The sequence below is a fragment of the Neopsephotus bourkii genome, unplaced genomic scaffold (assembly GCF_033783945.1).
Source record: "Neopsephotus bourkii isolate Nb327-2 ecotype Australia unplaced genomic scaffold, CSIRO-AGI_Nbou_v1 NB_1132, whole genome shotgun sequence".
Classification (NCBI taxonomy): domain Eukaryota; kingdom Metazoa; phylum Chordata; class Aves; order Psittaciformes; family Psittacidae; genus Neopsephotus; species Neopsephotus bourkii.
Window position 1 is genome coordinate 4,169,171 of NW_026901618.1, and position 27,688 is coordinate 4,196,858.

General features: G+C 39.1%; 1 long non-coding RNA gene across 1 annotated transcript; it reads right to left on the reverse strand.

The window, feature by feature from the left end:
• Positions 1-19,389: 19,389 nt before the first annotated feature.
• On the reverse strand, positions 19,390-26,235 carry LOC133217333 (uncharacterized). The gene is made up of 2 exons (XR_009726857.1): positions 26,035-26,235; positions 19,390-20,357 (listed from the first exon to the last, which is right to left on the reverse strand). It is a non-coding gene; the product is annotated as an uncharacterized LOC133217333 (long non-coding RNA).
• Positions 26,236-27,688: the final 1,453 nt, after the last annotated feature.

A 27,688-nucleotide genomic window follows, 5' to 3' on the forward strand; every position in this document is an offset into this window, starting at 1 on the left:
TAGCATATGGGCAAAGCTATGCCTTCGTAACAACCTGTTATAACTTTCTCAAAACTGCCTAGTGGCTCCATGGGAAGAGGCACCTACCCCACAGGTTCCTAATGTGACCATTCTGTCATATTTATAACATAGAGGATATCCACTTGAAGAAAATCTCCAAGTGCTTCAGCTTGGGGGATGATGCCCCCCCCCAGGTGTAGTCTTTCTTTCAGATACATTTTCACTGTAGTCTTGTCCGTGGCATATTGCCAGTCAAAATGCCACCTCAGTCTGTTTTGTTCATCAGAATAAAACCATGAAGGTATTTTTTGTACACAGAAGGAGCACCAAAGAACAAAAAATAAAAACGTGATGAGCCTCGAGTTAGGTCACATTTTTCTGTACATCCTGCAGTTGCCCAACCCCTACCAAGTTGCTGAAACGTGGGTGCCAATCAAACAGAAAAAAAGCCTGTTTCTGTCTTCTACTGATTTTAGTTTTAGAAAGGAGATGGAAACAGCTGTAGCTTTTTATCTAATGATTTACACACTAAAACCATGATGCAGTCGATCAGAAAAATGCCTACACATACATTTCCTCTCTATATATACACAGCTCCTACTTCCCTCTCATCTCCCTTCTGAATTGGAGGTTTTGTGACTCCTCCAGCAGGATGGGACACTGCAAAGAGCATTTAAAAGGAAACAAACCCCAAAACAAAACACACTCACTTATAGGGTGTATAATATGGGTATATAATATAGTAGCCTTTTATTCCTTCAGTGGTATAACCCAACCAAGAATGTGTTTGAAGTCCTGCACTGAGCACCTCATTACAGTATTGGCTGCTTTAAATAGTGAACACTGAAACTAACCTTGTTGGCTTTGCTACAGTTAAGCCTTCTCACTGTCTGTATAAGATTCTCTGTACTCCTCTGGGGTATTTTACATAGCAAGTGAATCCTTGGAAGAAAAACTAAAGCTATTTTCGTCTCCTTTTCAAAGCTATGAAAAGCAGTAGGGAAAAAAAAATAAATGTTTTATTGATATCTACATTCCAGCTAATTGTCAGGAGCTTTGCAGCTGCATGCATTAAATACTTCAGAAGCATTTCAGTTCTGCTCCATGAAACAGGATGCAATGGATTACTATTCCATGCAAAAGGTCCTTAATCCAGAGTAGTATGCAAATCATCTGCTCTATGCCACCAACTCACTAAACACCTTAAACTTCAGTAGCAAAGCCTCAAAACCTGCAAGGACCCACTGAAAGCACTGGAGATGAAGAGCACGTGTTATATGATATGGTGTCAAAGAACTACCAGGAGGACATCCAGGTAAGTCAAAAGCTGCATTATATTAAGGCAAGAGAGTGACAATTCTGGCAATTAAATGTAGGGAAGTTCCTTCTGAACTCAAATGTGAGAACAAATTTAACTCCCAACAAGTGCACTGCAACAACTGGGAACTGAAGGAGTTTGGTGGTATCCTGGAACCCTATATTTCCAGCTGTGGAAAATCTCCGTCATTGCAGTAAAAGACCTCAAACCAGAGACCAAGTTATTCCTAGGCCTTTTAGATAACCAGCATAAGCCCTTCATTTACTAATACAATGCACATTTAAATTAGTGGGTACTAAGAATACTGAAGGCTTCACAAAAACTAGCCCTGATTCATTCACACTTCAAAAACACTGTAAATTTAGGTGACATTTTTATATGTCCAGAAAATAAAATTTAGCAGTTTGTAATGGTAGTTTTGACTGATAAATAGTCAATATAATTTCTCTAATTAAAAAAAAAAAGTGGTGAGAGGCAACTGGGGTAATTATACCTTGCTATTTAAAACACCTGATAGTTGCCTGAGGGTTTTTTAAAGGGTCACAGTTATCACATAACTATGTGGGGAAGGGAATGTGTTAGAAAATAATTGTGGTTTCTTAGAGGTAAGTTAAATGAGACAAAGTTATCAGTATTTTGGTATTTTTTAATACTTAGGTTAGAGTAATTGCTCTAGATTAGGTTGTGCTTTTACGATAGTGACCCATAAAAGTTATTAAGTTGGTACAATGAGTATTCAGACAGCTACTTTGAGAGAAGCTAACTGAAGTGAAGGCTGCAAGGATTATAGCATTAGGAGTATTATTAGGGTCAGGAGATAAGGTAGAAAGCTGTTACTCAGGAGCCATTGTAGGTTGTATCTGGTTTTACTGGTGATTTACACACAGAAAAAAAACATGTGCCCTTAAAGTTCTTTGATAACACACATTGAGAGCTATCATCAACATAGAGAGGAGCATGATATTTTCCAGAAAAAATAAAGTAACCTTGAGAACTAATATAATAGAAAGGAGCTCTAACTCAATAGGAAAGAGAGGGACAATCATGTATTTAGAATCTAAATAACAAGTAGCTCCAAGAACTCAGCAGCTGGAAATAGCTGAAAAGGAACATAACTCAGAGGTATTACCATTGGTGACAATGAGTTACAAATTTGATACAGCTGTTAACAAAAGAAAAAAGAGGCAAAAATTATATTCTATATTATTCCATCGCAAAATAAAAGAAAATATATTTTTTTAACTTCAGTAAGTCATGATGAAGAGCAACTAAGTCTTTTTAGGTTGAGGGAAACATACAGGAGAAAACAATATAATTGCATTTATATGCTTAGAATAAGGAGTTGAAGGATGAGGGAGAGAGGGATCCAACAGCTCCTTACAAATCCTGGGATGGTAACCATAAGGAAGACAGCATGTTCCAGTGTGTAAGCACATGGATAGTTTGCTATAAACTTACCTGTGAAAACTAGCTGGAAATTGGAAGATATTTCAAATGTTAAAACACAGAAAAGGTGTCAAAAAGGCTCTAAGCAGGCACAAATCCTCAGGTGAGCTCTGTTCTCATGAAGAATGAGGTTCCGTGCTGTGGTAGTAGCTAACAAAGCATTTGGAGCCAGTGATAGAATCATAGAATACTTAGGGTTGGAAAGAACCTGAAGATCATCCACACTCAGCAGATCTGTGCTGTTTTCTTTCTGTACATACTTAGTGTGTTGCTCCAAAAGATGCCAATGACTTTACTTCATGACTTGGTGAGTCAGGGAGACAAATATAAGAATTATGGAGGTTGGCATTTCATAGGAGAAAGACTTCAGAATCTTGCCCAGGGTCTATTTCACCTACCTGTTCACATGACAATAGCCAGTTAGAAAATTAGATGTTCCAAATCTGAGCATAGGTAAATACATTTGGCAGTGGCCTTTTGGACACTGCTTGTCAGCTGCAACAGTCTGTCACATTATTGCTAAAATAGGTTTCAGTATAGTTCTCCTAGACAATCTCATGTCAAAAATACATCTATCATGATCAGTTGCTAAGCATAGTTCATGCTTTTAAAAATGCTGACAGATCAGGGAAAATATTTAACAGTACTGAAAGCAAAAAATATGTCTAGTTCACTGAAATAATGAAAATATGCAGAATTAAGCAAGGCTGTACTTTAGAAGAGCTAGACCTTTTCAATGTTGCTTGTCTTTTACCTTGGGCAAGGACTGACTTTGGACTTTGTGGCGGAGCATCCCAAAGGGAGAAAGAGGCCTGCAACAGAGTCCTTGCAGCAAAAAAAGAGGCTGAAGTCAAAGTGCAAGGCTTCTTGGTTCCTCTCTCATTTCAGATCCCTCACAGAGGCTGCTGAATCCTGTGAGTTGTGTTCTTCAGTGTATGAGCGCCAGTAATGATGTGTGGTTGTGCGTTTGCTAGGGAGCTATTCAGTTAAACTGGAGCTCCTAAAGTTCAGCAATAAAATACTGGCCTTATTGCAGTTCCTGGATGGGTTATGGGATGTCTGAATCTTAGCACTTTGCATTCAGTTCAGGCTTTAGGTAATAATTAGGTAAATAATTTGCCACTTGACATCTGCCTGTCTTTTATTTTAAAAATGTTCCTCCTTCCAAAAGTCACAGAATTACTCCATTCAGGAGGGGCTGAATATAAACTTCATGCTTTGGCACACTGCAGCTACGTTTCTACTCTCCATTCTAATGCTTATTTCGCTATCAGGCAAAATGGGGGAGAAAATCAAAACATACCAACCAACCAACCTCCTGCCAAAAGGACCCTGAGAACTTATGAGTTAAAAGTCAGTGATATACTCAGTATGTTATTAGTTGTTTTGGAATATTCTTTCATGTAAAGTGTTTTCCAAAATATTTTAGAGAATTAAAAGCTTTTTGTGACTACAACAGAAAAGCATGATCCAAAACGTTTTGGCTGAAAAGGGAAGCCTTCTGTTTTCCTTATAACTGAGGCCAAAACAATTTTAATTTCTGGCTTCTTAAGTAAAGTTAAATACAGTTTAGTCTGAGTTTCTCATCAAACAAATATTGCAACACTTGTAGATTTGCAGTTTAGTCCATTGTTGTATCTTTAAGCATCCTTAGTATGAGAGCAGTTAAGTTCAAAGTCCTCATAGATTATGCCATCTGTTAATGGAAATCTGTATTTCAGAGCTATGCAGAGTGTGGTTGAAAATTTCATCATTTTATTATAACTTGACCACTGTTTATTTTTTTCACGGAATTGGTGCTTAGATGGTCTCTGTGATTGTAAAATAGAATTTAATTTTATGACGAAATAAAGGTCTTAAAAGTCATTTTCATTACACCCTGCCATATGCTGAGAAGCTTTTGCTTTCAGGAGAGAATAAAGAGACTGATTGTCTGAGATACAGTAGTTAAGTTCATTTGTTTGTTCCACTTCTTTCTGGAGAGCAGAACTTCTGTTAGGACCTAGGTAAAGTTTCAATGTGTTAAATCTGTTCTCTTACCCCTGGTTTATCAGTAGATGAGTTGATTCCTTCATCACCATCCATAGTGTAGACACATGCATCTCAATGGTTATTAAATGCATATTTAGGGACTTGATACAGCTGTTCTCTATTAAAAGTCCACTGTAGTATGAGATGATGTGTGTCTTCGATGTGCTTATTTTCCCCACAGGTTGCAAAGGGAGCATTGGACAATAGATGAGGTAGACATCTATGCTATATGGGTCTGAAATTGATGGAAAAGTTAGGCAAATATTAGATGTCAGAAATTAATCTACTAAGAAGCAAGTTGCTCTTTAGTTCAGATGCCGGACAGCCAAGGGGAAGTCCAGCATGCAGTAGAGCACAATGACAAAACTGAGTCTCCCATATGCAAGATGTGTGAAAAAAAATATAATAAAAAATTGTTGTTAGTCATTTTGTTTCAATCTCAGAAGTGAAGAATTTTTGCAGTGGAGTTTTACTACATCAAGCACATTAACAGAACGGGTTTGAATTGGGGATTTTTAATATTTTTTTTTGGTGAAGCTTTGGGTTGTTTTCGAGTTTTTGAAGTGTTTGTTTGTTTTTAAGCAAAACTTAACATGTTGGAAGCTCTCAAGGGAACCACTGTTTTTTTTTAAGAGTAGAAAGGGTGGGATCATTCACAGGGCCAGTGGAGCTGGACGCCAAGGGTGCAGCAAGGCAGCCAGGCAGGGGACTCTCCAACAAGGGGCTAGACCCACAGCAAGGTGAGCAGGACCGATCTGGTGGCAGTGACCAGGTAAGCTGAGAGTCCAGGACTATCCAGGCCAGGAGCATCAAGGCAGTCAGGATGAAAAAGGTGCAATGCCAGGCGCAGGCAGACCTACAGCTTCACTTGGGCATCCTCCAAGGAAAGAGCCTTATTCAAATGCAGCTCCCAGGCCAGGGGACAGAGGGCCTCAGAACCCTGTCAATATTACCACATACTTTGTAAAGAGTAGAAGAGATGATTTTTACTCTAGAAGTCACAGACTAAAAGGAAGTCAAAGGGCAGGAAAGGAAATGGAGGCACTGAGCTTTATGTATGATCACAAAGAAGGACGGAGTAAAGGTAGTTGATTGAGCAATTCTCCCTATAACCAGCAGTTAGGTGAAACACCAGTATTTGCACCATGAGATCATCATGCTCTATCATAGAAGCTGAAGTCTGCAGTGAACACAGAATCTCAATGAGGACAGCAGGAATAAATCTTAAGTATAAATCGCAATGTGCACGTAAAAGTTTTTTGTGAACAGTAGCATGCTTTTCGTGCTTCCAACGCCATCAAGTCAAACCTAGGGTGAACTCTGTTTCGTTAGCCTCTCAGAAAAAAAATCCTGAGTTGAGAAAACACAATTGTTTAGCAATTCATAAGAAGTCAAGTGTTTCCTTTCACTGCACAGAGCTGTTTGTTGGATAGAAATACTAACTTTTAATTTTAGGGGGGTGGTGGGTGTGTCCTTTTATAAAGGCTGAGGGTTGATTTGAAAGCTCAGCACTAGCTCCTTAGCAAGTCTAAATCAGCATAGCCTCATTGGTTTTCAAGGCCTATAGCAATTTTTGGTGGCTTAGTTTGGAATACAAGTGTTATTGTCAAACCATAATCAGGGAGATGGCTGTTGTGAAAAAAGTTTATATTCTGCATTAAATTTGCTGTCTTACCAGACAGACCATAGCTGGAAAATCTTCCATGAGAACTTCTATTTCTACTTGTTCTCTTCTTTAATGCCAAGCCACTACAGATGCAGTACCGTAGTCATGGAAAAACCCTTTTGTCTCCCAAATAAAGTAACCATTAATAGTTGCATATTATCCTGACAGAAACTGTAAATAGCTTACTATTTTATAGACTCAGCATCTACCAATTGTCTCAGGTTTTTGCTTGACTGAAGTGTGGTGGATGGAAACTTTCCCATTCAGAGCCCCCTGGACACTAATAGGTTAAATATCTGCACATGGCCAAAGCACAGATTTGTGCATCCCAGGACTGCTGAGCAAGAAACTGTTCTTATAGCATAAAGATCCTCCTGTAGCTGTCAAAGAGCCTGAAGTGCTATGCCTGTGTGCTCTTACCTTCACCTCTTCCCAGTCTCTGTTACACTTCATGGTATATCATGGGTTAACACAGATAATAGTTGAGACACTGATGGTGAATGAAGAAATAGAGCATGAATTGAAAAAATGGATCTCTTGCAAAAGTGGGTTGTTGGTTTGGTTTGCAGGGGGAGAGAGGGTTGCGGTTCTGTGTAGTGAAGTCAACATACGAATCCAACTTTGTGTGCTGACCATTCCTGGTGTTGGACAATTATTCAAGGGCAGCATCTGTTTCTATAAGTGGATTCTGAAGAACTGCTGTGTTTGATTAAAGCAGAATAAGATCTGGTCTAAGAACCTATCTATCTAGTGATTGAACTGTCATGAAACTGATGAGTAAACATCGGTTACTGGGCTTAAATGATACACTGACTAGCAGGCTCAGCCCAGTATAAATGATTGTTTTGCCCAAATGCTATTTCCCCTACAAAGTACCTGGGAATAAAATGTTGACATTCATAATTGCATCTCTCCCTCCCTGCCTACTGAAGAATTTATCACACTCTTCTGACTATAGTTCCCTACCAGGTTCCTAAGCCAGATTTTCCTAGTCTTATGACACTGGCTTCTTTCACCCTCTCCCAAAATCACAGAGCTAAAGACTGTGCTGGTGCTGACACTGCTTAAGATAAACTTAGTTGCTGGCATTGCCCTTGGTGTGGCAAAAGACACAAGCAATAGGAGGGAAAAATTAGTTTGTAGGACAGATAATGTCTAATTAAAACCCTGCCTAGAGAAAAGCAGCTAAAATTGCAGTATCTCTGCTCCCAGCAAGGTGAAGTCATTATTGATTCCTAAGAAAGATACTAGGCTTTAAAATTTAGATGTTATAAGACTTGTGTTGTAGATATGTGGTTGGGAGCGGAGGTCAGTTCCCTTTGCAAAACCCTTTTCTTGTCCAGTAGACAGGCAGCTGACCAAGCTGCTCAGCAGGAAGCCCCTAAAATATATGTGCAGTCTTAGTTAACAGTGTGTGGTTACAGTTTCTTCCTGCTCTCTCTTGGGTATTTTATTCCTTTATATTGGCATTCTGAAATCTGGAAAAGCATTGTGCATAGATTTAGCATTGAGATTAGGCGTCAACATTGTCAATACCTGTGTTGTGGGGCAAGATTTTTTACAGGAGGGAAATGCAGGTACTTGTATTATTCATGCATTTCTTGAGCTAGAGAGAAGGAATTTTGTGGAACAAAATGTTTTCTAATTCTACTCAAAATTCTATTCCAGTGTTATGTTTAATATTTAGCTCCTTCTGTGGGTTCCACTCTTATTGGCCTAGCTGCTAAAATCTCCAGAGGCTTCAACAGTGGCCCACACTGTGCTCTTCATGTACCGTTAGAGAGCAGGGGGAGTGACCACAATGTGAAAGATCACAGATCTTCTTCCCAAGGGTGTTCAAAAATGAGCCTAGAGGGGCTGGCACATGTGGATGTGTAATTAGTCTCTGCCACTGGAAATGTACGCAGGGTCAGAGAAACGATTGGAGAACTCTTGTTTTTATCCCGCTTGGCTCACAAATCACTTAACTGTTAGCAACATGCAAATGTAAAGCAAAGATATGCAACACAGCAAATGATTTAATGCCGATAAACTCAGCAAAGTACATACAGGGAAGGATCAGGGGATAGTTAGACTTGTTCATTACCCATTTATTTAGAAGAATATCCTTCTGTTTGATATAGACCTGTCCTAACCACATCATACTTTAGTTGTAGTGTCCCTAGAATTAATATATTTCTCTAGTTTCCTTTCCTCATTATTTTCCACTGTTCATCTTATGTTCCTCTGTTTAACTGTGTTACCAGAAGCTTGTCTAGTTCCACTTGTTTCTGCAAAGTAGTATCAGTCTATCACTAAAAACTGGTCCAAACTACCTTACTTGGTGAAATACCAGAGAAGAAAAAGATATTTCAATATTTGGTCAGGTATTTGGTCTGTAGGCCAGTCATGGGTTTTCTGCTTTCAAATAGTGGCACGGATTTATAAACTGCAAGGTTGTGCCATTTCACAACGTGTACTAAATTTGCTGCAGAGACTCAAATCCTTATTTATTACCACCAAGCCCTTTTTATCCCCCTGTTCAGTACTTTCCCAATCTGCACATACATATAACGTTCAATCTCACTGGCCACTGTGAAACTCTCCAGGTAAATAGTTCAATCACAATGTTACAGACCCTCTCACAACCCCCACATCCTCTGGCCTCCAACTGAGATTCCAGAACTACATCCTGGCCCATCCTCCTGTCCTCCAACTCATCACCCCGAGGCTTGTCAAGCACAAAGCCTCAGAGCTCATTCCCAAACTCTTTTTCATGCAAATCTTATCACGTTCACTCCCCATATAAGGGTACTTTCGAGATAAACAAGTAGCAACAACCCACTTAAAGAGATTGAAGCCTGCTATGGTCCTCATCATCTTAGTTACATGTACCTTGGCCTACTGCAGTAGTTATCACAACACAACTGCTGTTATCCCTTAAGGTATCAGAAACTGATACATTGCTCCAAACAGTGTCTTCAGGCATAACTTAGTCATACTTCTTCCTGATACACATAACCACTGCAAAATTAAAACCCTCTTAAATTTCCACTTAACTCTAAAGATGCCAAAGGCAGTTCCAGATATTCAATCATCAAATCACAAAATAATTTTCATTAGACCACTGGAGCTCATCAAGCCCAACCTGAAAGCACAGCTAACCTTCAAAGTTACATTAGGTTGTTCAGGGCTTTGTCTAGCTGAGATTTTAAAATCTACAGAGTTAGAATGTCCACAGCACCTCTAGACACCCTGGTTCAGAGCTTAACCACTGTTACTTTTTTTTTACCTATATATCTATTTAAAATCTCTTACTGGCAGAATATATTGCCTCTTTACATTTTACTAAACACTACTCTAGGAAGAGTCCTGCTTTACCTTGCCTCTAAGTAGGCAGCAATTAATTCCACTCCATCTTAGCCTTTTCTCCTCACCAAATTTACCCCCTTGTAAATTGTGTGCTTTATACCCTTAACCAGCGCTGAGACTTGTTGAACCTCATGCAGTTGGCCTTGATCCAGCCTGTCCAGATCCTTCTGCAGAGCCTTCCTACCCTCAAGCAGGTCAAGACTTCTGCCTAAATTGATGCCTGCAAATGTACTGAGTACTCTATCCTTTTATCCAGATCATTGATAAAATCATCAAACAGAACTGGCCCCAGTACTGAGCTCTGGGGAATACCACTTGTGACTGGCCACTAACTGTATTTAGCTCTTTGGCCTTGGCCATCCAGTCTTTTTTTTTTACCCAGTGAAGTATACGCCGGTCCTAGCCATGAGCAGCCAGTTTCTCCAGGAGAATGCTGTGGAAAATGGTGTTAAAGGCTTTTCTAAAGTCTAGATAAAAACCCTCTACCCTCAATTTCAGCTTTTTTGTTCCCGGATGAATTTTAGTTACTGTGCATCATGCAAAGAGCTGCTAGAAATCTGTTTTCCAAACTCTGTAAATCAGTAACCTATATACCCTCCCAAACTGAGACAACATTCCCTTTGTCCTCTTTTATTCTTGGTTTAGAAACTGTGGTGGGTGTTGGTGTTTTGTTGGTCTTTTGATTTTGTGTTTTTTTAACATTACTCCCTTGAAAAGAAACTATATCAAAAATGTGTAGAGACACATGAACTTGTTGCCAGACTTTGGGAATACATCTGTGTCAGCATAAAAAGATGTTGTCTTTGTTGACATAATGTGTAATACTAAAATGAATCAGAACAAGTTTTGCCTAATTAGTAGCATCACTCTAGGAAGAGCTGCCATAATTTAATTGTGAGATTTTATTAGTACATAAAAGATTACTTTAAAATGTTTAGTCTGGAGTTAATTTCAGAGTGGGTGCTCGGAAGGTGCTTCGTATAGTACTGCATGTCACAGCCATGCTATGAAATAGAAGTACACAGTGGTGAGCAGCATGAATCTGAGACTATAGTTAGTATGTCATTAATGTGGCCATTAAGTTTTCATGTTAAGATTTATTATGCTGTCATTACAGCACTTTTCTTTTTGATGTATCAAACCACTACTACAGTACATATTTGTTGACATCTCATCTGTTTTAGGGAGGCAAATGATTACAAGTTACCAAGGAAACTAATAAGCAGTATTCAAGGAATAGGCTGCACAATTCTTTTTGCTAGATAGCAAGTCACTGTTGTTTTAATTTCAATTAAATTACACCTACTTCTCATGCTGATAACAAAAACAAACCATGTACCATTTCAAAAAGAATTTGCATAACCATATCCATTTACCAAATGGAAATGAACATTGCTTTGTACCTTATACAGATGGAAGATATAGAAAGATGTAATTTGTTGAAGGTTTGTGTACTTTATATGTGAACTACTGTAACTTATGAGTTTGTAGAAAACCTTCTCTTCCATTAAGTCTGCAAAACTACAAAACCAGACTTTAGCATCTGAAGGAGTTTTAAAACTGGGATATTCAAATTTGGTTTTGTACGTTTCATTGCCTGTGCAGTTTCATACAAAATTATTCATTCTGAGTGGCTGGTTTTGTGCTGTTCTGTGGAACAGGAAGTTTGGCATAAAGCAGATCAGTGGGGTTGAAATGGATTTAGGCTGGAGACTCAAATAAAAGAGGTCACCCACCTGTCCTGGGTTTAGCAGCAGCAGTCATTTTTCTCTTTCTTGGTAGCTGGTGCAGTGCTGTGTTTTGACTTTCAGCTGGGAACAGAGCTGAAAAACAATGATGTTTTGGTTTGGCCAAGGACTTTGTGGGCCTCATGCTCTGCCAGGGAGGAGGGAAGCTGGGAGGAAGCAGAGACAGGAAGGACACCTGACCCAAACTGACCAAAGATGTATTCCATACCACAGCACGTCATGCCCAGGATGTAACTGGGGAGGGACCCGGAAGGGGCTAGAGTGGACTGCAGGGTTGGAGGAGGTATCGGTCGGTGCTTCGTCGGGCTGGGGGGAGCAAGTTATCGGTCACCTGGTGATGGGGTGTTGTATTCTCTTCCCTTGTTATTTCCTTTATCATTACTATTATTGGTGGCAGCAGTAGTGATTTGTGTTATACCTTAGTTACTAAACTGTTCTTATCTCAACCCGTGGGAGTTGCATTCTTTCTGATTCTCCTCTCCGTCCCTCCGAGAATAGGGGAGGGCAGGAAGGGGGGGGAGTGAGTGAGTGAAAGCTGGCTGGCATTGGTTAAACCACGACACCACCCCATCTCCCAATCAGATTACAATGATGAGCTGCACAATGCCATGAGTGAAAAATCAAATAATTTCTTTTTTTTTTTTGAAAGCAAGAGGGGATCCTTGGGGACTATATCTTTAAAGCCATGGTAGCTGTTGTTAAGAATTGTTGTGGGTATTTACTGTGGAGCTAAAAATAGGGACATTTGTTCAGGGAACTGGCATTTGGGCAAAGGACCATTAATTTTTAAAGTAAGGTTGAATACTATTTGTTACTCTTTTCTGTTCTGTTCTCCTGAGCCTGACATATTCTGGAGGGTTTGGTTTATTGAGTTGTACCACATCCCCCAACCTTTCCCATGTTTGTAAGCTTCTACTCTCTATTGGTCCACCAAAATATCTGCAAGGCAGCTGGAGAATAAAGTAAATGCTGCTGTTGCCTACACACTGCTTAAATTGTCTGCCAGTGGGCATGGTAGGTTGAGAGGGCATGCTTAGCTAAGTCCCGGGAGAGACAGGCTGCTGAGCAGGACATGCCTACAGCTGACAGAGTAGAAGGTGGAAAAAAGCCAGGGGTTTGAAGAGATAATATTAGCAAACATTGCTACCATGATGATTTGTTAGGTAACTTCTTTTTCCTCACTTGTTGGATTTTCTCTCAGTAATATTAGGACTGCCTTCCCTGTACATTTGTTCATTAGAGCTTATGCAGAACAGATACATGTGTGCTATAACTAGACCAGACCATCCCACATTGTTTTCTTTGTGAGTGCCATAAAAGGGCTATTCTTAACTCCTCATATCAAGCTGAAATGAAAGTAAACATGAGTGTTACTTGATACTGATAACTTTCAAAAACATCATATTAGCTGGCTAGTGTATCTTAGTGCCTGTGATAGGTAGGTCAGACAAGATGGTCACTGCTCCTTAAGCTTTAAAATCCCTGAAATTGTGGGAGATGTGAGGGCATCAACTGAAAGCCTCTTTAGCTTGTTTCTCTGGACAGCATTTCTTCAGAAGTGTTTTTGGCAGTGTGTTTTTGGGGGGGAATGTTTGACAAGTTCTGTAATGAAATCCAGTAATTGCCTGTGGCAAAATTAGATCAACAAATTGCATAAACTGCTGGTGGAAACAAGGAGTTATCCACCTCCTATCAGAAACTATTGAATTTTCAGTTGATAGAAATACACCAGGGTAATTCAGAGTACTGTTTTCAGTTAATGGTGTGGTGATACCATGCCTCCCTCTCCCATCTTTCTGACAATATGCTGATATGAAGGCTTGGTGATCATACTGGAAGCAGTACAGTAACAACTGCACAAACAAATGTATCCTGTGAGCCCCCATTCAGGCAAAGGATCCAAACTGTGGTTTTGAGCCATGAAACCCACTGTAAATGTAGTTTTTTAAGCCAAAGCAAAAATGCTTTGACAGGTTCAAATATTTCTTTTTATATCTAAACCTGTAAATGTGTATATAAACAGATTCATATATATATGTATATATGTCCATATGTATATATGTCCCTATGTGAAAAATTTGCAACAATACAGCAAGTCTCCTGTGCTGGTGTGAGTGAAGCAGTGGCAAACACTTGGATAAGCAGTGCATGAAGTGGACAAGAATGGACAGGTGCAAAGAAAAAAATAGGAGTGGTATGTAGAAAACCAGACTAATCCAATTCTCTTTTGGTCTTCTGAACTCCAGTTCTGCTTCTCCAAGCCATACGATACAAGTAGTTTTCATTGATCCTGTCTATAGTCTTTATTTCCCACAGGCTTGACTTCAATACCTGAAGCTGATTTTGTAAAAGTCCTCAAAACTTCTTGGGACACCGTGGAGGGGAAAAACTTCATGAGTACTTTTTCTATCATACTTCCACCAGAAGGTTTAAACCTGCTGAAAATTGGCTGCACAGAAAAATTAGAAAATAATTCTGAAGTTTCAGATACAACAATAAAAATTTTGCTTGTGTTTACAAATATGAAACCTTAATTTAGTTTGGCACATTTATGGAGACTGAAAACTGAAATCTACGATGATATTACCTGTCAAATATTCTATAAATCTGGAAGGTAGGTTACAGCCACACTGATCACTTTGCTGTGCTAGTTAATAAAGTATGCAAATATGCTAGTTATATGAAAGCACGTGCTTCATGATTTACAAAGATGAAATAATGTTAAATTCAGAAGAGTATTTACTGCAGAAGAAAATGTCATCTTAAGAGAGAAATTGTTGCAACAAATAAATACAATAATTGAATGTTTAAGGAATTGGAAATGAAATTGAAGTGAATGAGACTGTGAACAAAAAAAAATATCATTCTGTAGCATCTTGTAAAAAGTAACTACGATTAAAATTATCACCGATAGTATATTCAAAAAACAATTATGAAAAGACAACATGGAAATACATTCTCTAAAAGTATTAATCAAAGACAGCAGTTACAGGATCAATCCTGTTGCAGCCCATCAATCAAACTTCAGACAAAGGAAGAAAGCAGTGTTAAGTTTAGATTCAAATTAATGAATTAAATTATATAGTAACTCAGACAACTATTTCTGGATTTGTATAAGTAGACTGCAGTCCATAATTTTTCCCTGTGGAATAAAGATGAGAATTTTAAAGGATTTCTCCTGACTAAGTGCACTTTACATAAATGCATAATGCAAAAGTATAAGCTGCAGAGAAATGTTATGGTTATATGCAAAGTTTAAATTATGTGATATTTAAAGTATAGCTCAGAATATGCATATATGGAATACAGTTTATTTATTTATTGGACCCAGATCAAAACCAAATTGCTTTCATGGCAGCTGCTTTCACAGAAATGCCGTAAGGGTCAAGGGGGTTATGTCTTGGAAGGGGGTCTGCCCTCATGGGCGTGAACTGTTCTCTAGCTCTCAAAAACACAAGCCAGTCAATTAAAGAAAGGAGTTAAAAAAACAACCAACCATCAAAAAACCACACACAAGGCAATTAAATGAAAATGGAAATTGTGATTGGAGGCATGAAACTATTCAGTATACAAAGAGAAAGGAAATGATAATCATCAAGATCTTGCATTAAGTGGCTGGACTGGGCAATACTTGGAACAGAATTGCTCGAGCTTTCACATGAGTTTCTACAGTACTGTCAGAAAAGTGTTAAGGGCATGCTGAGGGGAATAAATGAAATATTTGTTTTCTTAATGAGCATCAAGGGTCCCTCTATCTTCTATTTGATATTATTCTGTCCAGGCTACATGAAATTAAATCACAGGTGGAAAGCTGCAGAATAACAGTGGTGATGATAAGGTGATATCAGAGACTGGCAGTAGCTTGTGGGAAACAACAGGGAAGCTAAGGACTGGCAGACTACCTACTAGCAGCAGAATATGTTTGCTCATGAATGGATGTTTACTTGTCCCAGGCTGCAACACGGGATCAAAATGGATTCTAAAATTAGAAAATTTCTAGTCTAAGGCAAGGCCTGAGGGGGTTTTAGCAATTGCTACGGTGTTGCTGGGAGATGACACAATTAGAAATGCTAAAGGATGAAAAAGAAATGTAGGAAAGTCAGTCTGCTCATTCATGAAGTAAGGACAACTTCTCATAGAAAACTTTAACATTCAGGTAAATAAATATTACTTTAACCATTTAGGGCTAAACGTTTAAAAAGTACCACTACACTGAACTGGAAAATTCCCTGGCAGCCTCACAGAGCCACTTTTGAGTCAATAGTCTCACATGAAGTCCTCCAGGCTCCTGAAACAACACCCATTGCATTTCTCTTTGCATCTGCCTGAAAGGAGAGGAAAACAGCAAAGGTCCTTTAAAGCCAATGAGGTAAAGGCCTTGTCCCACTTCTCTAGGCACAGAGGTGTTGCATATACCTGTTATAATTTCTCTGAATGTGCAAAATAGTTTGTTAAAGCACAGTGTACATGCTAAGGTTATTTACACAAGGTAAGGAAGGATGGTCTGATCTGTGATTCTGCATTAGGCAAATGCATTGAGGCAGTCTCTACACTGTAATCTGGTATAGGTGCGGGATAATTGTTAGAAACAGAACCACTTTTCTGTCATGCTGTTGAACTGTCACTAACCTGTCTTAGACACACTTAGTCTGTGGCTTTAACCCTTCAAGTAATAAACCTTGCTGGGCACCTTCTACTTTTGGAACACGTTACAGGGAACCACAAAGGAGTCTTGATCAGCCATTTTGCATTTGCTTTAAAGGGAAGGAACATAATATGAGCCACTAATCTTGGCTAATGAAAAAAGAAAATTGGAGTTTTGTAGTCCGGTCTGGGAATGGTAAGATCACATTTTACACAGAGCTCAAGATTTCATGTCCCATGTCCCCAGCCCTCACTGACGCATATTTAAAAAGATTAGTAATACAAATACATGTTGGATTACAAGGGAACTATATAAGAAGGCAGACAAATAAATTTGTCAGATGTCACACGAATCGAAGAATAAACCCAAAACCTACTTTCAAGAAATAGTAGGCAGTAGCTATGGCCTGCTACTTGACTTGGAAGGAAAAAGTAGGTGGGAACTTGATAAGACTGTGGTAGGTTCTATAAGGGAAGACCCAATCAAATTTTTAATAATCTTTCCTAATAGCCTACTATTTATAACAAGCAAAGAATCCTTGCAAAATTAAAAGCATATTGAAAAGATGATCCCACAGAGCATCAACTGCTGCTCTGTAATAGAAATGACTAGAAGAGAATCCTTTAAGAAATATTATCCTGTCATAAATTTACCCTTTATTTCCTTGAAGCAGTGCTAGTTGTACATGCTATCTTACAGAGTCAAGTCTTGCAGCCAAATTCATTAGCATGTATATGGGTGGCAAACTGTTTTTAAATAATGGAAGACTAGAGATAAATCACTGTCATTAGTGCAGAAGGCAAGGTCTAGTGTGGGACCATGCACTTGCTCAGCACTCAGTATAAAGTTAATAATGTTTCTTAAGGTTTTCTATATTCAACTTCATTAATCTAGACAAGGTCTAGATACAGCAGTGGCAGAATTAATAATTTCAGTTCAAATCCCTGAAACTGACAGAAAAGGATCTATGCACCAGCTGGCTTCTATTCACCCTTGCAGAAGTATATTCTTTTAAAAACACATTTTGGTTTGAATCTCAGTGCTTGTAAAAGGTTGAGATATTCAGATTGAGACACTAACCTTTACTTTTCTTCCTTAGGTGAAATAGAACACATGACCATGCAGTCATCCAGACACATCGTGTGCCCCCCCCCCAAATGTAAATAATACAAGTGCTTCAGTGATATAAGGATAAAAGTCAGTCTTGCAATTCTCTATGTGAAGAGGTCATGTCTGGGACTTTGGTAAAACCTCCCTGGGAGTTTTCTAAAAGACCCTGAATTACTCTTTTTGACAAAGCAATTAAACTATGAAAAGCAGAGGAAATCACCCAGTACAGACTGAAATTTGTAGAGAATGGAAGGCATTTTTACCCTGTCATTATGATTGAGAACAGAACAAAATCCTCCCAAAAGGACCTGCAGCAGAAAGGATGGCAGAGTTCAAAACAGCATTTAATGTGGCACTTCCACTACAGAACAGCACAAGTCCAGTGTTTGGATTTCAAGCTGCGACTGCAGTGCTGGCAGCATGACCAAAACCCCAGGTCACCCCTCCAACCTAGCTTCTCTGCCCATGATACCAATGATGCCTTTCTCTGTCCCACTTAATCTCTCTCCTATTTAATCCCAAGGGAGCAAGGAAGGCCTGTGGCCTGTTGATTTAAGTATTTATGTGACAAGTTTGCACTTCATTAGCTGTGGACCTACTTTCCCTCTTCTGCCTAGTACTGGAAGTTTAAGCTATTATAAAAGAGCCGAATGGTAAGAAACCACAACCCAGGTGTGTTTTACCAGATTAACTTTCTCTGTCTTTACTGGGATTATGTTTGATTGTGACAGCATGCATTAAATGTCATCTGAAAAAGTTTTCTGGACCACGTCCCTGGGACACTAAGCAGAACAATGAGGTTCTGGATCCTGATTAAGCCTGTGACAGGTGAGGAACCGAAATCTGCTTGGGGAGGGGCTGCGCACAGACAGAAATGGAGCTCTGGCTTGGGAGAGCCTGTAGAGCAGGTTGAGATGCCTCTGCAGGAAAAGGACAGCTCAATGCTGACTGTTCAGGGATTACAACACACATGTTGGACTGCACATGTATGAATTTTGCCCAAGTTCAGTTTCAGCACAGCTGAATAGCTGATGTAGATGACCTAATAGCTAATAGACCTAGGTCTGTGTGCTGAATTATGACCTGCTTGGTCATAATTGGTTATGACTAGCCAAATGCTTCCAGTGCTTATTCACATGATGCCTTTAAGACCAAAGAACATATGGGGTTACAGTAACATTCATGACAATTGTGCACACATAGTGATTGGTGATTTTCACTTTATGAAAAGTATACATATATAAAACATGTTCTCACTGGCCCCATAAAAAAACAGTATGCAGCTTTTACAAGCAGACTAATAGGTTGTGTCATTTTTGGACAGCAGCAAAGCATTCAGCATGTTAGATGCTGTTAATTACTTTGTTTTAAATACCTTATAATACATAAAGCCCCCGCAATTTCCCCTCTCATTTCTCCTGCACTCTGTAGCATCTCTGTGCTGACAACTTGTTGGGGAGCAGCAGGGCAGGCTGCTGTGCCAAGGGAGGGGAACTAAGCTAAGCACAGTCATGCAGGATAGGGGGTGGCCACCAGGCTCAGCTGAGAGCCCGTACTACCCAGCTGGGTTAAGGTCCAGGTCTAGACTGTTATGTTCCTGCCCAGCTGAGATGCTACTGCAACCGTAGCTCTGGCTGGGACTGAGGGTGAGAGCCTTCACTTACAAGTGCCCCACAAGAAAGTTGTAGGAGGGCATTCTTTGCTGGAGCTGCCTCTAGCTTCTCTCATTACAGCTTCCTTTAAGGCCTCCAGCTGTGCAGTTTGGACTCTGGCCCCAAGCCCAGGCAGCTGAAACCCTGGGTGTGAGGGATGGCTGGTGTCCCCCCACTGCAGCAAAAGCAGATGGGAGATTCCTGCCTACACTCTCTGCTTTTATTCACGAGGGAAGACCTCTGCCCCACAGCTCTTTGCAAACTACACTAAAAGTGAAATTTGTTGGGTTTCTTTTCCTTTTCTTTTCTTTTTTTTTTTGTTTGGTTTGGTTTTTTTGGTAGGGTTTTTTCAGGGTTTTTTGGTGGGTAGTTGGTTTTTTTTTTGTTTGTTTATTTATTTGTTTTGGTTTTTTGGGGGGTGGTTTTGTTTTTTTTTTGGTAGCATGAAAAATATGCCTCTTCTGCTGCTGTTTGCATAGTTGGTGCTTCAAGGGAAAATGCAGTTTTAGCAGCCCTGATTCCACATGCAGGACAGGTGACTGGAGAGTTTATAGTAAACTTTACTAAATGATAGGTATGCTAGATCAGGAACAGCTGACTACAGAGCTCTAAAAGTGCCTGCCAGGTGCTTAATGGTCAGACCCACCCAGTGATGTCTGAGCATTGGCTACTATGTGGATGCCACAAGGTCTACCACTGTCCTCTGTGGTGCCCAGTGCTCAAGGTGGGTGCAAATGAGGAGAGTGGCTTCCTGGTGCAGCCCTGGATGGCCAACTTTCGGGTGCTGTTGAGCTCTGTGCAATAAAGTATGAAGCACCGATGATTCCTTTTAAGTTGAGGCACTTCTGTACATTCTTTATCATGTTTCTTGACTTTCCATGAGAAAACCCTGTAAAATTTAAGTACTGATCACAATGAAATCCAAGGTGATTAGTCACTCAGTATCAGTTAACCTGATATGGTATCTAAAATGAACATTTTTATTCAAGGATTTGTCTAGCTTCTAATTGAACAGGTATGACTGGGATAGATTTAGATAACGTGTGGAGCTGTCCCACAATTACATAAAGAACTTTGGCAAATGTGGTTTTTTTCCCCTTTTGTTTGGTAAGTGATATAAACCCAGAGGTGAATGAGGTAGTGCCATTGGTCAACAGAATTGGATCTATCTTTGTACTAAAAGACTTCTTAGACTTGTAGAGATTTGTGGTCCTCTTGACAGTCAGCGAGAGAATGTGCAGGTTTAGTTTTGAGACATTCCAGACAAAGGTTTTCCTGACAAATGATTCTCTCGTGAGGCTTTTGACATGTAATTCAAACCATCCCTACAGCATGTATACTGCACCCTGAAGTACAGTATCCTGGTGAGCAGGTTTTGAAAAAGAGACAGCTGCTGGAAAAAAAAAGCAGGCATCATTCCCACAGCAGGGATAAAAATGAATAAAAGAGAAATCTTTATGACTGATGAGGTATAATAGCTTATGTACTTTCATTAGAAGGGAAGACAGGAGAGCTCTGCTTATACCAGTCACATGGAAGTACTCAACTCAGAGGGCAAAAACTCTTTCAGCTAGAGCTTAGGTTGAAAGTATGTGAGCAAGAAAGGCTGTTTTATGGGGCTTGAAACAAATTCTGATTACTAAAAAGAAAGTGTGACAATCACATATATGAAGGAGGGATGCTTTGAGGGTCTAAATGTGGTCCTGAGTACTGTTATCATGTCTGAGTGTTGCTATGTTGTACACTGGGGGAATTAGATGGAGTGTCTCACTCTGAGTGTTACAGAGGTATATATTTAAGAGGCTCTGGTTTACATCAGTTAGGACCAGTCTGTGTTTTATTCAGCACTTCAAGACAGATAAACCCCAGACATTGAAGCAGGTGTCTGTCAGATGCCCTTAGTGACTCTGAATAACGCAGGAGCTGGCCAACGAGTGTATAAATGTCTCAATTTTCCTCAAATTACTTCCTCAATAATACATATGTCACAGTAATCCTTTCCTTGGGATTCTCCCTCAAACTAAGAACCTTAACAGCTGATCTACCCTAGAGAGTTACAGAAATAACAAGGGGAGGAGAAAGGGATTTACTTATCTTAGGTTCCACGTCATTCCTAGTGTGGCTTAAATAAATTTTGTATAATGAGGCTTTTCACGCGTTACATATGCATTAAAATCCCTAGCATGGCTAAAACTTGTTAGACACCCAAGTGTGTTAATCCAGGGCATGTCAGGGTGCCTTAATTATCCAAAGAGTTAAAAAAAATCTCTGAGCACAGGGAGTAGTGGTGAGCACATCAGGAACCAAAGTAGTTACATTCCAGATACTTGCCTTTGTCATGTCTCTAGGTACATACTCTGTAGTCACTTGTTATATGGAGGCCTGTCCACAGGCTTTGTTCTGGGTTTCACCTAGCAATTCCTGTATTCATACACTCAGACTACAAGCAAACAGCTTCAACAGTTGTGTAAAAAGTCCTAGCATGGCTACACATCCCCAGACTATGCTCTTTGAGCATTCTTTAGCATCTCAGTAAGAGGTGCTGGCCTTTCTGTACTTTTATCTAGATATGATTTGTCATTTACTTACATATTATTTAACTTGAGAAGCTCGTTCACCTAAAAAAAAAATCCCTAAAAAACAAAAAGAGAGAAACTTGGCTCTATAGATGTTCCCTTAATGTTTTGTTGTTTTTACATTTCCTGCTGTTTCATAAGGAGAAATTAAGCATAGAAATATTAAAACTAACCCTCCATTGTGATCTTTAAATAATACCAGATGTTATGAAGTTCACTTTTTTTTTTAATTATTTTTTATTTATTTTTCCCCTGTGTTGCTTGGCATGTTCGTTTCTATTGGATGATGATTGTACAAAAGGTGGGGAGCTGAGCAGCGTGCACAGACTGGAGCCAGAAACTGGCGAGACCTGAGTGCAGGGACTTGCCAAGTTTCCTGCTTCCCCACTAGGAAGAACTGCACTTCCCAAGCCTCAGGCATCCAGAGGGGAATTTTCTGGCTCTTTAGAGCAAGTATAATGATGAATGATACATTCCCTTTTTTTCCCTCTTTCTCCTTCATCTAAACTGCAAATGAAATCAAACTGTGCTTTTCTCTGAAACTATGAGAGTGTGTTAAAAAGGCAGACAAGAAACCCATTGAATTTAGAGGAACCCTACAGAAAAGAAATGTCAGTGATTGCGAAGCAACAATCCAAACAAGAAAACAAAACTTCTCTAACTACCTGCAGCTCTGAAAATAAAGTTTTTAATAACCCCAAACTGTATGATATTTTGTCATATGTTTCTTACTTCTACCTCCAGATATGCACCTGAATAAGTATAAGATTCATTCTTTTCCAAAACTCCATGGTTTCTTGCGAGCATTTGGTATATTCTGTCAGATAAATAGATTCCTGAAGTTGATAATGGTGGAAGTTATCCTGCTATTTCTTCACAGAACTCCCTTAATAACAAATGTCAAGTACTGTTCATAATGGTTCCATTCAAGAGAAGTATTCAAGAAAAGCTAGTGAGAAATTGTCTGTCTGTCTGCTCAAATCTTTGAAAAACCCTGAAGATTTAGTATAAAGAGTTGTAGTGAAAAGTGTCAGCTGAATGAGGGATAAAAGAAAGTCATCCGTCCCTTTGAGCATGTCATGTGAAGGACATTGGGGAGCACTACAGAACAAAACATGGCTGATAATCCAATCCATGGGTTTTCTAATGGATTCTTATGGATTTCTTTTTTTTTTTTTAAATGGAAATTGACTTTGCCCTGTGTGTGCTGTATACATACACTCAATAACAAAAGACATGTTCACAGCAATGAATCTGAATTATATATTTGAATGTACATAATAGGAAATGAGTTTGAGTTCCTGCTCTGATCTTTGCATGTGGAGCTGAGCTAATGAAAGCTGTGCCACTGAAAACTGTTAGGAGACAGACCTGTTTGTTAGTTTTACTTATCTATCTAGAGTGGAACTTCAGTGCTGTGAAGTCTCAGCAGGGGCACTACAAGCACCACTTATTTCCTCCCTACCTGTAGGTAACTGGCGCCATGGTGTTGCAAGAAGGAGCTTCAGCAGTCTGCAGGGTGCTAACTAAATGCAGCAAAGTAATGAGCTTTTGATACCAAGAGTTTCTTTTTTGTACATGTTGCCATAAGAGTGGGAAGAGACTGAAGAGGTTTTGTGGCTGTATGGAAAGTAAGAAAGGAGATGACTATTCAGAATTAGGTCCATGCATGCAGAAAGCACATGCTGAGGATAAAATGCAGGACAAATTATCTTATGTATGTATACAAAAAGGTGGTAAAAATAATATATTCTCTGGCACAGTTTATATAAGAAACAGAGAAAGTTTCTCTGCAATCTGCAGCAGAGACAGATTATAAGGCACATGTGACAGCTTGTAATATGTGAACGGTTTTCACATGAGCTTTATTCTCACAGATGCTCACCCACAGAAGGATGAAAGAGGCAGTATCCATGAAGCAATCTTTGTTAAGGTCTGATCTCACAAATCATTGCAAAACAAAGCTGGATGAATGGGAAAAGCCAGTAGATTATTTCAGTACAAGCTGTCAATAAAAGCTTCCTCAAGAAGGATTCATATAATGAAGCAAACTGTTAGTGGTCACTGGAACTTGGAAGCTGGAGGTAAATTAGGTGGGATACTTAGATAAACCTGAGAATCTTAAAGAATTGTTTAGAAATATTACACTGGCAATTGGTGGCTTTTGTTGATTGCATTCAGTGATTATATTGAAAATGGAGGTGAGGGAAGCATTAACAGTGATGACAGCAAATATTTAGACCCACCCACAGAGCCCAAAAAAATAAAACCAGGTTAAATCAGTGTGACATAATGGCTGGATTATGAAATAGATGTTCTCACAAGTAAAAGCAGCAGACTTTCTCAATGTTTGGAAAACTGAAATACAGGGAAAAGACCTGCAATGCACCCTGATGTTATTATTAGGTAGGGATAATAGAAATAACACTTTCAAATGTGCTGATAAGGTGGACTGATCATGTATGATTAATCTGTTGGTTGGATGTGTTTTTTTACATTTCTAGTCAATCATCTAACCAAATGTGCTGGTTTGGACTAGAGTTAATTAGCTGATTGACTAGAGGCACAACTAATGAACTCTGCTTATTTCTGATGTTGCTCTTTCATGCAGTTTGAAAAATCATTTCTGAAAAAAGTTTGCAGAGTTTATACTGTCTTTTGAAGATCTTTGTTCCTGTCAATAGTTCCAGTAAAGTGTGATGTGGGGCAAGGCAAGTATTTGTGGAAACTGCGGAAATTGTGGAAAATCAGGAAATTGGGAAATATTGTTACTGTTACTGTTCTTCTAAAAAGGTGATCTATCTTATTGCTCAACAATACTGAAAGCTACTTGGAGCAGAATTAACATAGTAAACTACAAAAGATACAGTGGTCTGCAGACATCACTGGATTTCTTTAGGATTAAGATCTATTCACAGTAAATTTGAGGAACAAAGATTCCATTTATATATGATTGATATGTTTCTGTACCTTTACCTATTAGGAACTAGAATTTAGATGACATATTGGGATTTCGCAGTAATATGGTATGTTGTGAAAGGTCAGCTTGTTACCACACTATGATTGTTACAGACACCTGCTAGCAATGAGTAGCAACTACCGAGGAAAAAAATAACCAAACAAAAAAGATTTCTCTAAGTTTCCTCTCCAGGTAGGAAGGAGGCCTTGATAAGTTTAAACTAAAAGTAAAAACAAATGGAAAAAAACTTTTTTTTTTTTTTCACAGATGTCAGGCAGGCGAAATCCCCTTTGAATGGATGACAAATAACATAGACTTGAGTCCAAAATGACACCCCTATTCATGTCTTCACACAGTTTTAGACACAAAAAGAGATCATTCACATATCAGAACTCAATCTGTGAGGACAAAGGAAGTCATTACCACCTCAGGCAAAATTAGGTTTTGTTCTGGCTTCCATCTGAATATTGGCTATATACTTGATGATGGCTCTCTCTCCCAGAACACATTTCACTATTTAAAGAAGAATTTTACTCATGTTCCTTAGTTGTAACTGCCATCATTCCATAAATACCACTCTTCAGATGATAGTCTATCTCTAGGTACCATCTCTAAAGCCTAGCATAAAAAAAGAATATTCTTAAAGGCAAACAGATTTGTGCAAGCTTAAACCCAGGCCAATTCTTCATAAACACCAAATAAAACAAAGTAACTGCTTTGTTCACAGTGAAATTACAATGTAAAGATCAGCTAGAAATAGCTGTAGTATATAGAAAGTATTTGCTTGCTGTGACAGGCAGTGTCTCAGACTACTAATTGCTGAATTCAACAGCCATCAATATTTGTGTAAATGTAAGGGGGAACATTTTTAAACACTGAAAGGAGAAATTTTCAGAAGCACATACAGATAGTTCCTCCTGCATCTAAGGGAAGCCTGGGAGTAGCACAAAGCTGCTACTGTGGAACTTTCATAAGCAGAAAAGGTGGGTTTATGGAGGAATGGAAATGGAGATTGATATTTCATGATGAGTGGGACATCACAGGAACATATTTCGGTGGAATGGAAGAGAGATATATGGAGAAATGCAAAACAGAGAATGACAAACCACAGTTTGTATATATCCAGAATTATTGCTTGCTATTCAGTCAAAACATATGCAGAACATGTATTTAGACTTGGCAGCTCCTGAATCCTAAAGAATTGATATAGTTAGTGAGATTCTTCCAATTAAAAATATTCCCTACACTTACAGTGTTCAACCGGAATGGGAGAGGGACAGTTTCATGGCCTATAAGATCATGAAACTGATACTTTAGACATTTTTTTGAACAAGCATAGGCAAAGTAAGGTTCAATAGAGACAGAAGTTTCAGCTATGTGGTAAGAGCTTAAATATGGAAAGAGATACAGTGTCTTGGAGATGTTTGGCGCAAAGATTCTCCACAATATCTTACTCTCTACGTTGGATTTGATGGGTGGACTGTTTGGTGGATGAGAAATTGCCCCACTATGCTGCTCTGGTGAGACCTCACCTGGAGTACTGTGACCAGCTCCGGAGTCCTCAATACAGGAGATATATGGACCTGCTGGAGAGGGTCTAGAGGAGGGTCACAAAAATGATCAGAGGGATAGAACACTCTCCTGTGAGGAAAGGCTGGGAGAGCTGGGTTTGTTCAACCTGAAGAAGACTCCAGGGAGACCTTATTGTGGTCTTTCAGTACTTAAAGGGGCCTATAAGAAAAATAGGAAGAGAATTTTTAGCAGGCTTGCTGTGATAGGATAAGGAGTAATGTTTTTTTGCAGAGGGTGATAAAATATCACCACATGTTGCTCACACAGGTGGTGGATGCACCATCCCTGGAGACATTCAAGACCAGGCTGGATGTGGTTCTGAGCAACCTGATCTAGTTGAATGTCCCTGCTCACTGCAGGGGGTTAGACTAGATGGCCTTTGAAGGTCCTTTCCAACCCAAACTAATCTATGATTCTAACTTGAAGGTTATGTCCGTGCTATAGGCCTAAAGGTAACAGTGGGAAAGCAAAACTGTTGGCACCATCACCACCACCACAAACAACAACAAAAAAAGAAATTTAAATAGAAAAAAAGCAGACAACTGAAAAATTGAAAGTAGAGTTGGTGAGAAAAAAGAAAAATATGTAAAGAAAATCTCATTAGAATTTCCCAACTCACTGTCTCACAAGTTAGTCTTTGCAGATCTTGCTCTAGAACACAGCCAGGGCTTCAGTACTTCCCATTATGATTTCTATCAATTTACTGTCCTAATTTCAGTGTGCTGGGCTAATTAATGAGGTCAGACTGTGAGGTTGAAGCCACTGTGTATGATGAGGGTTATTTGGATTTGCAAATATTTTATCTATCTATCTGATATATTGTGCGTTTTTTCCCTAGATATGTTTCAAGTATATTTTGTAAAACAAGAAGAAATGGATTATGAACAAAGAAACATTTTACTCCAACTGTGTTGGAGGAGGTAAGAATAAGAAGGGAATTAGCTAAATATAAATATTTATAAAACATTCTTTAGCAATATTAGCCTGCAGGCTTTCTTTGAAATCTGTCACAAAACTCAGAATAGAATAGCAAAGATACAGGATGAAGTCCAGCTATTAAATATTTCCTCTGATATTTTTTTTAGTCTCATATTTATTTTTTAATACATTTTCCTGCTTTTAATTAAGACCTCAAGGGAAAGAAATGTGTTTTAATTTATGGTAATGAGTTTCAGTCCCTGGTCTTTTTTTTTTTCTTTTCTGGTATTATAGTCACAAGACTTATTTTGCTAAGTTATGAAGAAGAGGAAAAGATCTACTAAAGCTGCTGTGCCAGGAAGAAACAGCAACAGAAAAAAAAAAAAAAAAACAACAAGGAATAAAAGATTTTGTAGGTAAAATTCATTGCAAAATGCATGATGAGATAGTCAAGGTTCCCTATGCCTATGGCCTTTGCACCATTTCAAACAGTACCTCTTAGAGAAATTCTGAGCTCTTTAAAGAACCTCAAAGTGAAGGTTACAAGTGGTCCCCTAGTCCTGCTTTACCAAAGAACTTCTATGGGGGTGTCCAAATTCCAAGTGGCATTCCAGTTCATGTTTAAGATACAGACGTGCACCCAGATGTGTGAATTTGTGTCCCATGGGAAGGTTCTTCCAGCTGGAAAACCTCAGG